The sequence below is a fragment of the Budorcas taxicolor genome, chromosome 7 (genome assembly GCF_023091745.1).
Source record: "Budorcas taxicolor isolate Tak-1 chromosome 7, Takin1.1, whole genome shotgun sequence".
Classification (NCBI taxonomy): domain Eukaryota; kingdom Metazoa; phylum Chordata; class Mammalia; order Artiodactyla; family Bovidae; genus Budorcas; species Budorcas taxicolor.
Genome location: NC_068916.1, coordinates 102,338,983 through 102,355,120, shown reverse-complemented (window position 1 = coordinate 102,355,120; position 16,138 = coordinate 102,338,983).

Genomic DNA, 16,138 nt, shown 5'->3' with positions numbered 1-16,138 from the left:
CATATTGTTGGGAGTTTAGCTATGTTACTCACAAGCGTAAGAGTGTTTCTGAGTAGGAAGACCTTTTCAGTGTGAAGTCAGTAGGTATCACCTAAACCTCTTCATACAATCAAGTTTGGAAATAGTCAATCTTATAATAGTATCTTAAAGTATCTCTAACACTTCAGACAGTTTATCTTTTTTCCCCTATTATTTTTTCTTTAAAACTCAAACTAGTGAAAGCACTAAGTTAACAGGCAACTATTGGAGTAAAGATCCTGAAGAGTTTAAGGCACAAGATTGTTCCAGCAGCATTTGAACATTATGCACCAGCTAAATCCTACTGGATATTAACTCAGAATACAGGCTGCATTCTCCAATTAGAAGAGTGATCTATCTTGCAGAATGAAGTCAAGTGTATCAGAACTATCTGGATATCACAAGAGCCAAGGTTCACTTTAAATGATGGGATCTAAGGAAGATAAAATGAGAAAATAGAAAACATACTCTGAGAGTATTTTTTACAGAAAGCATAATTTTTGAAGGAGTAAGACACTTTCTGTGTGTATATTTTGCAAATAATAGAGAAACCTTTTTAAAATCTTCTTTCTTTCCCTTCTATTCATTTTTCTAACTTCTATGCCTTGAATATGTAGCCTTTTATTCATAATTATGTGGACCTGTGTACTCTCTGAGCAACTTTATTTCTTTTACCTATTCATTTTCATGAGGACAATAGACCAGAAAGGCAGCAGTCATTTTATGTGTGCTATTACCAGATTAATAATTTAGTAAGAAGAAAAATAGAAAGGTTATAAGTCATAATTTTGGTTGCTATTTTATTAACACTTTTTGAAGTATAGTGTTTACTCAGAAAGCAGGACCAAAATAAGAATATAGCCCATTTATGACCACAAAGCACAGGAATCTGTCCAGCTACCATCTAAGTCGATGGGAATTTGGTCTTATTATACTGGTTATATCATGAATTTCATGTGCATGTATTTTGAAATACTGCTTGAGATTTTGCTGGTTGTATGTATACCTTGATAACTTGGGATGGAATTGGTGGGTCACAGAGTACACATATCAATTTTAATAGATAATAACAAATGACTATGCCAATGTGTTTTTAAAATTTATACTCCCACACTGTCTCATTTTTTTTATATTTTACCTATAATGGCAAGCACTATTTGCTTATAATGTGCATTTTCATCTTATGGAAAAGTTGAGAAATTTATCATACATTTAATAGCCATTTGGGTATCTCTTTTTATGATGGCACTGCTAAATATGCCAGGCCATAATTCTCTTGGGTTACCTACGTTTTCTTAATAAAGGAATTGTTTATATATTCTTTGTATAAAATCTCTTGGTGGCATGTATTGAAAATAATCAGTCGTTGGTTAGGTATTCCCTTTTACTATTGTCTTTAGATAAATGTAATTCTTATAATCAATGTGGCATAATATTAAGATTTTCCTTTATACTCAGTGTTTCTTTGTCACACTTAAGAAAGCATTGAAAGTGAAAGTGAAAGTGAAAGTGAAGTCGCCCAGTCGTGTCCGACTCCTAGCGACCCCATGGACTGCAGCCTACCAGGTTGCTCCGTCCATGGGATTTGCCAGGCAAGAGTACTGGAGTGGGGTGCCACTGCTGCTTCCCTGATAGCTCAGCTGGTAAAGAATCCGCCTGCAATGCGGGAGACCTGGGTTCGATCCCTGGGTTGGGAAGATCCCCTGGAGAAGGGAAAGGCTACCCACTCCAGTATTCTGGCCTGGAGAATTCCATGGACTGTATAGTCTACAGGGTCGCAGAGAGTCGGACACGACTGAGCAACTTTCACTCACAAAAAGAAAGCATTGCTTACCTAAAAATCATGAAAATACTCAGATTATTTTCTAGAAACATTCTTACCTTCTACACTACCCTTTGCTTGGTTTTCATTTTTATATTATGTAGACAGCACACTGTAACTGCATTCTACTTGGCGATTATCTGGGGAATGGTGTAAGGAAGGCACTGTTTCTTTGTCTTAGTTGCCATTCTGTTCAGTTTGGTTCAGTCGCTCAGTTATGTCTGACTCTTTTGACCCCATGGACTGCAGCATGCCAAGACTTTAGACTATGCTACAAAGCTGCAATAATCAAAATAATATGGTACTGGCACAAAAAATAGAAATATAGGTCAACGGAACACGGCAGAAAGCCCAGTAATAAATCTACGTATTGTCAATTCATCTACAACAAGGGAAACAAGATTACACAATAGAGAAAAGACAGGCTTTTCAATAAATAAACTGGGAACCCTGGACAGCTGCATGTAAAAAAACAAAAGAAAATGAAATTAGAGCACTCTCTAACACCATACACAAAAGTAAACTCAAAATGCATTAAAAGTCTAAAAGTAAGACTGGAAACTATGAGACACTTAGCAGAAAAGCAGCAGCAGCAGCAGAAAAGATAGGCAGAACACTCTAGCATAAATCCCAACAGTATCTTTTTGGATCCAACTTCTAGAGTAACAGCAATAAAAACAAAAATAAAGAAATGGGACCTATTTAAACCCAAAACCTTTTTCATGGCACGGGAATCCACAAACAAAATGAAAAGACAACCCACAGATTGGGAGAAAATATTTGCAAACAATGCAACCAACAAGGGATTAATCCCCCAAATTTACAAACAGCTCATGTGGCTCAAATTTAAAAAATAATAATAATAAACACCCCGATCAACAAATGGGCAAAATATCTAAATAGACATTTCTCCAAAGATGCCATACAGATGGCCAAGGGGCAAATGAAAAGATGCTTAACGTTGCTAATTATCAGAGAAGTGCAAATCAAAAGTGCAGTGAGCTATCACTTCACACAGTCAAAATGGTTATTAAAAAGTCTACAAACAGTAAATGCTGGAGAGGGTGTGGAGAAAACGGAACCCTCCTAGACCTGTTGGGAATGTAAATTGGTACAGCCACTATGGAGAACAGCATAAAGATTTTTAAGAAAACTAAAACTTGAGCTACCATATGATCCAGCAACACCACATCTAGGCATGTATCCAGAGAAAAACTATTTGAAAGGACACATGTACCCCAGTGTTCTTTGCAGCACTATTTACAATAGTCAGGACATGAAAGCCACCTAAATATCAATCGACAGAGGAATAGGTAAAGAAGATGTGATGTGTATACAGAATGGAATATTACTCGAGCCATTAAACAGAATGAAATAATGCCATTTGCTGCAACCTGGATGGACCTGTAGATTATCATACTAAGTGAAGCAAGTCAGGCAAATAGATGAGGGATCTAAAAAAAAAATGATACAAATGAACTTATTTACAAAACAGAAACAGACCACACACTTTGAAAACTGGCTTAACGGTTACCGGGGAGGAAGGGTGGGAGGAGACAGATGGAGTCTGGGATCGACACATACACACCGCTAGGTGGTGCCGCGGTGCAGAGTCCGCCTGACAACGCAGGAGACGCCGGAGGTGCAGGTTGGATCTCTGGGTTGGGAAGATCCTCTGGAGGAGGAAATGGCAACCCCCTCCAGTATTCTTGCCTTGGAAATTCCATGAACAGAGGAGCTACAGTCCATGGGGGTCACAAAACTGTGGACACAACTGAGCGACCGAGCATGCCTATTGAAAATAGATAACCAACAGGGATCTATTTCAAAGGACACGGAACTCTGCTCACTACTCTGTGATAACTGAAATGGGAAAAGATCTGAGAAAGCATAGATATATGCATATGTCTAACTGGATCACTTTGATATGCCCCTGAAACTAACACAACATTGTTAATCAACTATATCTCAATATAAAATAAAACTTTCAAAAAGTCACTTCCCATTAAAGTCTATGATAATGAAAGCCCTATATGAGTTGGGTTCATTTTTTTTTTTTTTTCCTACTTCAGTTTCACTGGGGGCTACCCTGTTGGCTCAGCACATGGTGAAGAGTCTGCCTCCGGTGCAGAAGTCCCAGGTTCGATCCCTGGGTGGGGAAGATCCCCTGGAGAAGAGAATGGCAACCCGCTCCAGTATTCTTCCCTGGAAAAATCCCATGACAGAGGAGCCTGGTGGGCTACAGTCCATGGGGTTGCAAAGAGTCAAACACGACTGAGCATCTTCATTTCCACCTTTCACCTTTAGTTTCATTACTTCAGTTTTTTTTTTTTTTTTTAATAAACTTCAGTTCAGTTCAGTTTAGTCGCTCAGTCGTATCTGATTCTTTGCGACCCCATGAATCGCAGCACGCCAGGCCTCCCTGTCCATCACCTTCTCCTGGAGTTCACTCAAATTCACGTCCATAGAGTCGGTGATGCCATCCAGCCATCTCATCCTCTGTCGTCCCCTTCTCCTCCTGCCCCCAACCCCTCCCAGCATCAGAGTCTTTCCAATGAGTCAATTCTTCACATGAGGTGGCCAAAGTACTGGAGCTTCAGCTTTAGCATCATTCCTTCCAAAGAAATCCCAGGGCTGATCTCCTTCAGAATGGACTGGTTGGATCTCCTTGCAGTCCAAGGGACTCTCAAGGGTCTTCTCCAACACCACAGTTCAAAAGCATCAATTCTTTGGCGCTCAGCCTTCTTCACAGTCCAACTCTCACATCCATACATGACCACAGGAAAAACCATAGCCTTAACTAGACGGACCTTTGTCGGCAAAGTAATGTCTCTGCTTTCGAATATGCTATCTAGCTTGGTCATAATTTTCCTTCCAAGGAGTAAGTGTCTTTTAATTTCATGGCTGCAATCACCATCTGCAGTGATTTTGGAGCCCCAAAATAAAGTCTGACACTGTTTCTACTCTTTCCCCATCTATTTCCCATGAAGTGATGGGACCGGATGCCATGATCTTCGTTTTCTGAATGTTGAGCTTTAAGCCAACTTTTTCACTCTCCTCTTTCACTTTCATCAAGAGGCTTTTTAGTTCCTCTTCACTTTCTGCCATAAGGGTGGTGTCATCTGCATATCTGAGGTTACTGATATTTCTCCTGGCAATCTTGATTCCAGCTTGTGTTTCTTCCAGTCCAGCGTTTCTCATGATGTACTCTGCAGAGAAGTTAAATAAGCAGGATGACTTAGTGGACTTTATTTGGTAAAGAAAGGAAGGAAGGAAAGTCACTCAGTCGTGTCCGACTCTGCGACCCCATGGACTGTAGCCTACGAGGCTTCTCAGTCCATGGGATTTTCCAGGCAAGAGTGCTGGAGTGGGTTGCCATTTCCTTCTCCAGGGTTTATTTGGTAAGTGGTCTTTAAAAGAGATTTTTAGGACTTTCCTGGTGATGCAGGGGACATGGGTTTGACCCCTGGTCCAGAAAGATCCCACGTGCCCTAGAGCAACTAATCCCGTGCACCGCAACCAATGAGCCGGCGCACAGCAACTCTGAAGCCTCACACCTGGAGCCCGTGCTCCACAATAAGAGAAGCTACCGCAATGAGAAGCCCCCACACCGCCACCAAGAGGAGCTTCCGCTCACCTGCTCGCCACAACTAGAAAGCCTGTGCAAAGCAAGAACGACCCAACATACCCAAAGATAAATACATAAATTAAAAACAAAGCGATTTTTAAAAATTCATTATTTCAGATCTTTTATCTTTAAGATGTAATGTATGCTAGCCCTTGAGCATGCTTTCTTATTTCTTCCTCCATTATTATCATTATGTAATTTTGCTTTCATTGTCCCTCTTCATGATGCCTACCTTTTAATACTTCCCATAAGGGACATTTTAGATACTGCTTCTTCCTTGAAAAATTGACAGTTTTTTTCCTTATACAAAGTAATGAGCAATTAGTAATTTTTATTGTTCCTTAGTGTATTGCTTAACCCACTCCAGTACTGTTGCCTGGAAAATCCCATGGATGGAGGAGCCTGGTGGACTGCAATCCATGGGGTTGTGAAGAGTCGGACATGACTGAAGCGACTTAGCAGCAGCAGTAACATACTACATTTATTTATATACATTTTTTTCCTCTAAAACAACTTACACATTCCTCTAGAGATATAATTTAATTGTATGTGTATCTAACTTTGGTAAATTGTATGATTTATACAGAACTGATATTCAATAGGTTACGTTTACTTGAAGGATTCAAAGTAAGTTATCACATTAGTGTTCCCTGGGACTACAATTCATAACTTCCCATGCCAGAGTCCCTTCCTTTATATGTGACCTGCTTTAAAAAATCATGAAATTTTTAAGTCCAATGTGGGTAACTTTAAAGACAATTAGTAAAACTGACAAAAGTTACAAAATAAATACATCACAAAATGTATCTTCTGGCTTCATTATTTAACAGAAATATTATTTTTCCATTTATCTATTTTCAGAGGAGACAGTGAATGCTTGATTATTCAAGAACTGATTATACAGTTTGTAAATTATCCAGGCCATTGACTTCTCCTCCTTTTTACTGAATGACTTTTGTCCATTTTCTCTTCATTAGCATTGGGAAATTCAGAGGAACTAAAAAATGTGCAATTCATGCCATTCAATTTTTCTTCTTGCAGTGGAATAAATAATAAAGGACAAATTTTAATTATTTGTCAAAATAATGCTGGGAATTTTTAATGTTCTATGCCTACCATTAATACAGTTAATTGACAACTGGTTCTATATTTGGTATTTGAAAATAAATAAGCATTTTTTATTGCCCCTTCAGCAAAATATTTTTCATTATAATGAGTGGCCTGGTGGCTCAGGCAGGAAAGTGTCTGCCTGCAATATGGGAGACCCAGGTTCAATCCCTGGGTTGGGAAGATCCCCTGGAGAAGGAAATGGCAACCCACTCCAGTACTGTTGCCTGGAAAATTCCATGGACAGGGGACCCTGGTTGGCTGCAGTTCATGGGATTGCAAAGAGTCGACACGGCTGAGTAACTTCACTTCACTTCATGATGAGTGGCTAGGTTTCAAGACTAATCAACTTGCATGTGCCACAAGCTCTATAAGTTACTCCCTGACGTTCTTAGCTCCACCTCCCTGAGATTCCTAGCTAAGTAGAACTGTACACATGAAAGTTGTGTCCAACCATAATACTCCTCCCCAGTTACAGGGTTTTACCTTAACAGGTGAAGAGGCTGTCTTCCCAGGCACATCTCCTAATAAACTAAATATCATTTAAGGCATCTCATGTATATGCAAGTTTCATTAAGTATATGATGTGAGTTACATCCTGAATATCCCAAAGAATATGAAGTGAGCACTGTAGAGAATGAGAAAGTTAATTAGGGCCAATTCAAATGGCCCCTTAGGTAAGTATTTTAACGCTCAGCCTGTAATACTTTCAATAATATTAATACCTAATGTCAATTCACAATTCACTAGATTAAAAAATGAAAGAAAAGAGAAAAAATGAAGCTAAAGGGTTTGACACCTAGTGTACAGAGAGACAATTTCAAAGCACTGTTAGTGGCGCTAAATCAACTGCATAAAAAAAATGGATCGATAGACATTCTATCCACTATCTCTAGGACCCTTCTGATTTTAATAAAGGTAGTTAACCCACAAAAAGTGGCAATTCTAACCAATGTTAACATCAGACATAGTGATTTTACTGAAATGAAGGTGATTAATCAATATGCAAAGACAGAAGTAAGTATAAAATGAACCATTTTCCAAAGTGTAAATACAAAAAAAAAAAAAAAATGCAGAAAGAGCCTAACAGCAAATACATTTAAAAATAATTTAAAGTATTTATAAACACTATGGTATAAGTTAGATGAAAGAGAAAAAAAAAAAAAAAAAACCTGGGGTAAAATTTAGAACACTCATACACAGAATATGACTGTGGCATTTGCCTGAATGTCTGCTAACACTGTTATGTTATTATTGGTACCTACACCTGCCTCTGGCAGGAGTGTCTGTCAAGGCTTGTCCTTTTTTGCCAGACAGGAGGCACTTGACCCACTCTGGTGAAGCAGCTCAGTTCAGCTCAGCTCATTCGCTCTGTCATGTCCAACTCTTTGCAACCCCATGAACTACAGCACACCAGGCCTCCCTGTCCATCACCAACTCCCAGAGTCCACCCAAACTCATGCCCATTTAGTCGGTGATGCCATCCACCCATCTCATCCTCTATCATCCCCTTCTCCTCCTGCCCTCAATCTTTCCCAGCATCAAGGTCTTTTCCAATGAGTCAACTCATTGCATGAGGTGGCCAAAGTACTGGAGTTTCAGCTTTAGCATCAGTCCTTCCATAGAACACCCAGGGCTGATCTCCTTCAGAATGGACTGGTTGGATCTCCTTGCAGTCCAAGGGACTCTCAAGAGTCTTCCCCAACACCACAGTTCAAGAGCATCAATTCTTTGGCACTCAGCTTTCTTCACAGTCCAACTTTCACATCCATACATGACCACTGGAAAAACCATAGCCTTGACTAGACGGATCTTTGTTGGCAAGGTAATATCTCTGCTTTTGAATATGCTATCTAGGTTGGTCATAACTTTCCTTCCAAGGAGTAAGTGTCTTTTAATTTCATGGCTGCAATCACCATCTGCAGTGATTTTGGAGCCCAAAAAATAAAGTCTGACACTGTTTCCACTGTTTCCCCATCTATTTCTCATGGAGTGATGGGACCGGATGCCATGATCTTCATTTCCTGAATGTTGAGCTTTAGGCCAACTTTTTCACTCTCCTCTTTCACTTTCATCAAGAGGCTCCTTAGTTCCTCTTCACCTTCTGCCGTAAGGGTGGTGTCATCTGCATATCTGAGGTTATTGATATTTCTCCCAGCAGTCTTGACTTGACATTATTTCAGGTCATTTTGTCTTCCCTTTCTCTAATTACAGGACCTTAGTTCCTCTACACACATCCCTTTAGTGGTTCAAATCCATTGTTCCATTTTTATCTTTATAGCTCTGAGTTTTACTGACACACTCTAACAAGTCAAAAATTAAAATTCTTCTTTGTAAAAGCTAATTGTAAATAAAAAAGCAAAGGAAACCTTACTGAAAATATTGCACCATATATACATAGATGAAGAGACCCTAATATTTTAAGACGTGTTCTGTTCCTTTTCCCTCTCCCCTGGTCCTCCTTCCTTCGTTCCCTTCTCCGCCTCATCCCCTGACTCCTTCTGTCCTCCTCTCCCTCCTCCTGCTCTTCCCTTCCACCCCTCCCCCCTCCCAAAGGGCTCAGCATGTGTATAACGTGTATTCCCTTAGTTCTGAGAATGGATATGTCTGTGCTAAGTCACTCAGTCGTGTCTGATTCTTTGCTATCCTATGGACTGTAGCCTGCCAGGGCTCCTCTGTCCATGGGGATTCTCCAGGCAAGAACACTGGAGTGGGTTGCCCTGCCCTCTTCCAAGGGGTCTTTCCGACCCAGGGACAGAACCTCCTCTCTTAAGTCTCCTGGATTGGCATCTTTACCACTAGCACCACGTGGAAAGCCCAGTTCTGAGGACAGGTACTGTATATTAAGATTTTATGGATATATTTGCTTTATGCTCCATTACTGATGTATCTTTTACCTGAACTCTTATGAAATTCAAGAAAAGAAGAACTGAAAAAAACCCATTTTCTTATGAAGGTAGATCAATACCCTTGGAAAGTTTTCTCTTAATTCATTGCCCCTATTACACACTTGGCTGCTGATACACGAATATTCTCTTCATTCTATTCCAATACTCATTCTTATTCTCTAATTGTCCCTAATGTAAATTTTGGCACGAGCCCCCTTAGTAGAAACTTTAACAATTTATATATTTATAGAAGTTCATTCTTCTAAAGCCGTTTCTATAAAGAAAAACTCATTTAAAGACAAAATAGCTAATTTGATTCTGACATGATTTTAGATGTTGCTCACAGGAGGTGAAAGCTTGGTATGGTTCCAAATTAAATGTATTATATCGCTCCCTGAAAATTTACATTTCCCTCCTTTTACACATTTCAATTCATGTCATTTAGAATTGCTCTGTATATTTCATTAGGGATGCTAATTGACTTCAACATATTATTTATAGAAAACACCTTTAGCCTACAAATTTCCATTGTAATTGCTTATTAAGATGTTACTTGCATTGTTAATCTTAGCTGATACAAATTAAACAAGATACCTAATTTACTTTTCCTTAAATCTTTTCTTAGGTGCACTTAATTTTTAATTCCTAAATGAGTATTTTTATCCTTCCACAACAGAGATTACTTCCTAGAATATTATATATAAGGAGTACTCTTTTTCTGTTTTTGTAAATATTGGGTTAATAAAGTTTTTGCCACTACTATCTAACAATTGTTCAGAGTATAATTGATTTTACTGTCCAAAATGTGCATTTATACCAACTGACATAAATGAGTCAGGGTCAAAAGAATGATATACTCTTTAGAAAATCAGAAGGCTTCGGCTCTAATCATATGTAAGTTATCTGATTCATGATGTGACTAAAGAACTTATTTAGTTCTCAGTTTTCAGGCCAATAAAAATGTGAGAGGTGAAGAATAAGATGATATTCATTAGGAGGAGCAACACTGATAATCCTAAGAATCCATAGACATTGGAATCAAGTTTGCATACAGCTCTGCTACTTAATGGTTGTGTGACTGATAAATTCATTTTGTGATCTAGGCTTAATGTTTTATAAAACAGGAATAGTGCCTTGCATGTCTTAAAGGGATGTGATGAATGCTAAGTGAATAATATCCATAAAGAACCTAGCACAATGTCTGGCATATTGTAAATTTATAGTAAGTAATAACTATATTATTTTTGTTCTATATCCTTTCACCTATAAAATAAGTGTGGAAAAATACAGCTATATATCACTGACTACTTGTGTCTATAGCCCTTTAAAATTCCATTTATTAATGGATAATTGTTATATAATCCAAATTGTGAATACATCTTCAAGAGCTGCTTAACATAAATTCTAAGTTGGCAAAACTAGATTATGTTCTAGTATCCTGCTTTTCAAGTTCCATATCACCAAACTGATAAACAATTGCTTTAGCTGATTATTTGAAATGTTCTTTATTCTGATGTGATTTTATTATCCTGACTTAGGGGTAGAGTTAAGCAGCTGATAAAACTTGCTGAGTATAAGAACAGTTTAGAGATGCTCTCCAACATTTAAAACAAAACAAACAAACAAAAAATCTAGCTATATCTTACAGGGAAATTCATTCAAACACAGAACTCAAGAGGACATTTAAAGCACATATTTCAGTGGGGATTTTAGGTTGCACCAACCTTAAAAATCAAAAATGTCTCAGCTAAGTCTCAAATTTCTCTAAACATGGGTTGACTGCCTGTCAATACTCATCTCATGAAATTAGCTAGTCTCTTTTGTATTAGACAATGCACTTCATTGGGATTTCAACTTTCCATGTTCATAAGCTCTTATGAAGTCAGTATTGGAAGAAAATATTAACTTTGGGTGACCTTAAGGTCACCTGTCTAAAAGGAAAAAAAAAAATGACTTGTCATGGAGGAAAGATAGAAACTAGATTCCTAAACTTGCACAACAAATATCAAGTGGGCCTTTTAGTGCACACATAACCTGCTTAATCAGCAACATGTTGACCAATATCAGCACACTGGTGCCATTAATTGAATGTGGTCTCACAATCCTGAGCTGTTTGCTTACAACATTTGGCTCATAGATAGAGCCACAAACACGTGAACTATTTCTTTTTCCTTTTTCACTAAGCTCTTTTCCTTACTCTGTATGTAAGATCCTCAGAAGCAATATAAGTCTCAAAAGTAAACAGATAAACACATACCATTGAAATTTTTTTCTTTTTTTTAATTTTACTTTATTTTACTTTACTGTATTGGTTTTGCCATAAACATGACTCCGCCACGGGTGTACACGTGTTCCCAATCCTGAACCCCCCTCCCACCTCCCTCCCCATTCCATCTCTCAATTTTGAAAGTATCCCTTATAGGTTGTTTCTCTGTTAGGCACTGCTATAGACTGAAAGCTTGCATCACTCTAAAATTCATATGTTGAAACTGAATCCCCAGTGTGATAGTATTTGGAGTAGGGAACTTTGGGAGGTCAATAGGTCATGAGATGAGACCCTCACATGAATGGTGTTAGTGCCCTTATAAAAAGGACCCTTGAGCTTGGCTCCCTCTCCCCTTCCATCACGTGAGAACAGAGCAAAAAGAAGGCCATCGTGACCCAGGAAGCAAACCCTCATAAGACAGCCTCTGAATTTGCCAGCATCTTCATTGTGAACTTCTCAGCCCCAGAATTATGAGAAATAAATTTGTAAGATGCACAGTTGGTGATATTTTGTTAGAGCAGCCTGTAAGGACTAAGACAAACAGCTTTTGCTTAATCTCCCTTATCACAACAGCATCACTATATTCATTTTTTTACTGATATCACCGAGGCAGGGATTATTAACTAGTTCAGGTTGAAGTTCAAGGAAGTCACTTCTTTCTTATCCTTGATCCTGTGATTTTTTTTAATAACATATAATAGTAATTTAAGAATCCTTCAAAAAAGCTCTTATGAATGTCAATGAGATGGCTTGAAATGTATATTAATGTAAAAAATTAATTTTCTCCAAGATTTTTTACATATCCATATATACGATTAATTCTACATTTTACAGTTATTACAGAGAGATTCTTTATAAGATTATTGTGCGTACCTTTGCTACTTTAAATGCATATGTATATGAGTATTTCAAACATATTTTGATCTGGGAAATATTGCACTCTTATATGTAAAGCTTACTTTATCAGATTCAGTTCCTAGTAATGAAGACTGAATTGTTTACTACAACTTCTTTTTTCCCTTCTAAAGACTATGTTTCCCAGACTGCTGTTTTTTCTGTCCTCTGTTTTCTGGATGCTCACCATTCGTAGTGATTTCTCCACAGTTTTCCTAGATTCCAAGGAATTAAATATTCCCCTTGGCTACTGTTCACTTTCTGACACTTTACACTGTACTCCTCAGACCATTCCTCTATCTTAGACTCCTTGTGATAGCAGCTGCTAACCAAACACAGTGAAATCAACCTGGAATCAAAATGTGCCCTCCTGTGTACCTTCTGCCATTTTACACCAGCTTCTAAAATAATGGAGAGAATCAAAAGAGCTTATTACTTGCTATTTCAAAAGCAATTATTTTCCATTTAATCAAACAATTTTGAAAAACAGCTTGAGTTGCATGCTTGTTCTGAATTTGAAAATTACTGCTTTTCCTCAGTCCATCTCTGTATAAGTCTCATGTCTGTAAGTATATAACATCTCCCTGGAAGAAAATCTCCTACCATATCCAGATAAGAGATATTTTCTAAAAGTTGCTGCATTTGCTCCCTATGGGCCTATGAGAGAACCAGAGCACTGTAGTGACTTCTATAAGGAAGAAGGCTTTTTTCACCATCTAGAGACATGTGTTGGTAATATGTTTATAGAGCCTTTCCTATGAAGTCTTTCTTATTTTGGGTATAAAAGGTCTTTCTGCTTCCTACCACAGGTAGGAAGAGAAATTGAAGAACAGATTCTTTTTAATCTATTAGAGAAATTTTTCTGGAAATTAACTACATACTTAGGGAAACTGTACTATTTCAAGAGTCCTTGTGGATAACAAATCCTAACATCACCTTTTCTTTGGAAGTTATTCTGGCTGATGAAGAAAAGTACATGATAATGTAATTTATCATATAGTATTTGAAGTAAAATTTTTTATATAGTTTAGGAAGATAATGCTTAAAATCCCATGGCTTTTTGCCATAGACTTCAGTTATACAATCTGACATCAGGTATGAGGGAGCAGAGAAGTATTAAAATAAAGAACCCCCGCCAAGATGATTGGTAGAGAAATAGGCAGACCGACTATCAATGATAACTCTCCTGCCTCCCTGCCCCAGTGGTCTCATGCAGGTCAAGTTAAACCAAGTGATAGGCCCACTAAGGATGGAGAGGATAGCCTAAACGGGCTGAATTGTTGAGGGACTATCCTCTTTATTTTGCCTTTATTTTGTGTGACAAACAGATACCCCTGTTTTATTGTCCTGTTGTTAATTATTGCTCTTTCCTCTTCTAGTTAAATTGTATCAAAGGCTTACTGTAAGAAAACCACTACATTAAGTGTTCTCTATATCAGTTCAGTTCAGTTCAGTCACTCGGTGGCGTCCAACTCTTTGCGACCCCATGGGGGTGGTTCTCTATATCAGTTCAGTTCAGTTCAGTGGCTCAGTCGTGTCCGACTCTATATAGTGGCAAATTAATCACATAAGGCTCTTAGCATCTTATATATATGGATGTCACAGGACACTAAATTAAAAAATAATACTCAGATAATTGAAATTTGCAATAAGTATAATAAAGAAGAAAAACAGGGCCAATAGTGGAGAAGGGGAAAGAGGTTTTAATATTAAGCAGTCTGAGATGGCTTCTCAAGGAGGGCATATTTCATATAGGTTCTAACTGATAACAAGGACCTGGCGAAATCTCTACTGAGTCACTTCACTGGGACTGTTCCTGCAAGTAGCATGAGACTCTCCGAGTCTGAATCCCCATTTGTTTGGAGCAGATAAGCTTAACCTTTCAACTGATTTACGATTATCTGCACTGGGTCTCTCTTTCCTTGGAGTGTATCCCATAATGACTGGCTGCGCTCAGTCATTCAGCCATGTCTGACTCTTTGTGGCCCCGTGGGCTGTAGCCTACCAGCCTCCTCTGTCCATGGGATTTCCCCAGCAAGAATCCTGGAGTGGGTTGCCATTTTCTCCTCCAGGGAACTTTTTCAACCCAGGGATCGAACCCATGCCTCTTGCAGCTCCTGGATTAGCAGGCGGATTCTTTACCCCTGAACCGTCTGGGCAGCCCTGCATACAATAACCTTGCCCGAAAAGCCTAGCTCCTTTTAACTTGAGACCGACCGCGCAGATCTATTTTCTCAAATAGTGAGAACACAATAAAGATATCCAGCATCTAGCACCCTAGGAAATATGATGAATTGTTAAAAGCATCAGAGTCTTGCCACGAATCTTCCTGTCTTTATTATTTCAGATTATGTTAAATTACTTTAAGCCAATAGAGTCTCCCCCACTCCAGTCTTCCCTCACCCTCCTTTCCTTTTTTTTAATCATACGCATAAAGGAATACTAAGCTGCCTCCATAATCTTGTTGTTGTTGTTCAAGTTTCCTAATGTCCACGATCATGATCATGAGTATGGCGGCTAATATTTATTGAATGCTAACTCTCCCAGATGGCTCTATGGTAAAGAACCCTCCTGAGAATGCTGGAGCCACAGGAGGCGTTGGTTCGATCACTGCATTGGAACGATCCCCAGAGTAAGTAGGCAATGGGGGCCCGCTGCAGCATTCTTGTCTGGAAAATTCCATGGAGAGAGGAGCCTGGTGGCCTAAAGCCCATTGAGTCTCAAAGAGTCAGGCAGGACTGAGCAACTAACACTTTCACTTTCATACAGACTCAGATTCCAGAGGCTGCAACCCAGAAAGGAGAACTGTGACATTATTTTTCAGGTGCCATTTTCTAATACGGATTTTGAATGGGATTGAGTGGAATTCATATCCTCTCAGAGAAAAATAATATGGTATTGGTAAACTAATGAATATATCACATCGAAGCCCTTTATGAAGGGAAAAAAATGTGAAACATCGGCACTTAAAAGAATTACATATGCATAATACATACTGACATACAAATCTAATAGCCTTTACAAAACAAGGAAAACTATCTGATCAATGGGGCTGCCTTTTGGAGCAGGTAAGATATGGCTTGCGCTACTTAGGGAATTGATAGTTGATGAAGCAAAAAGCTCTGAAACCTCTGCCAAATCTGGCACAGAATTCTACTTTAATAACCACAGAACAGAGGAGTTGCAAGTTTTCTCTTGCTGTAACATTTTGCCAATGTCAAAACAGTTCATTCTGCAAGCCTGCCAGTCTCCCACAAAGCTCTTCATTCAGTTTTTAAGGGAAGAACATAGATGGTAATCAAATGTCTTTGATTCAAATGGCATTACAGCTGACACATGAAAAGATTTAAAAGAAAGGGAAAAATAAACTGACTTCACAAGTCCCATAGTCTTAAACAAGAAAGGCTTATTACTCAATAGAATGAGCACTTCCTATGGTCTGGACAGCCAGAATTTTTGTACAGCTTATTGCAATACAAATTCTCTTGCATGCAATTAAAAATGTGAATCTAACT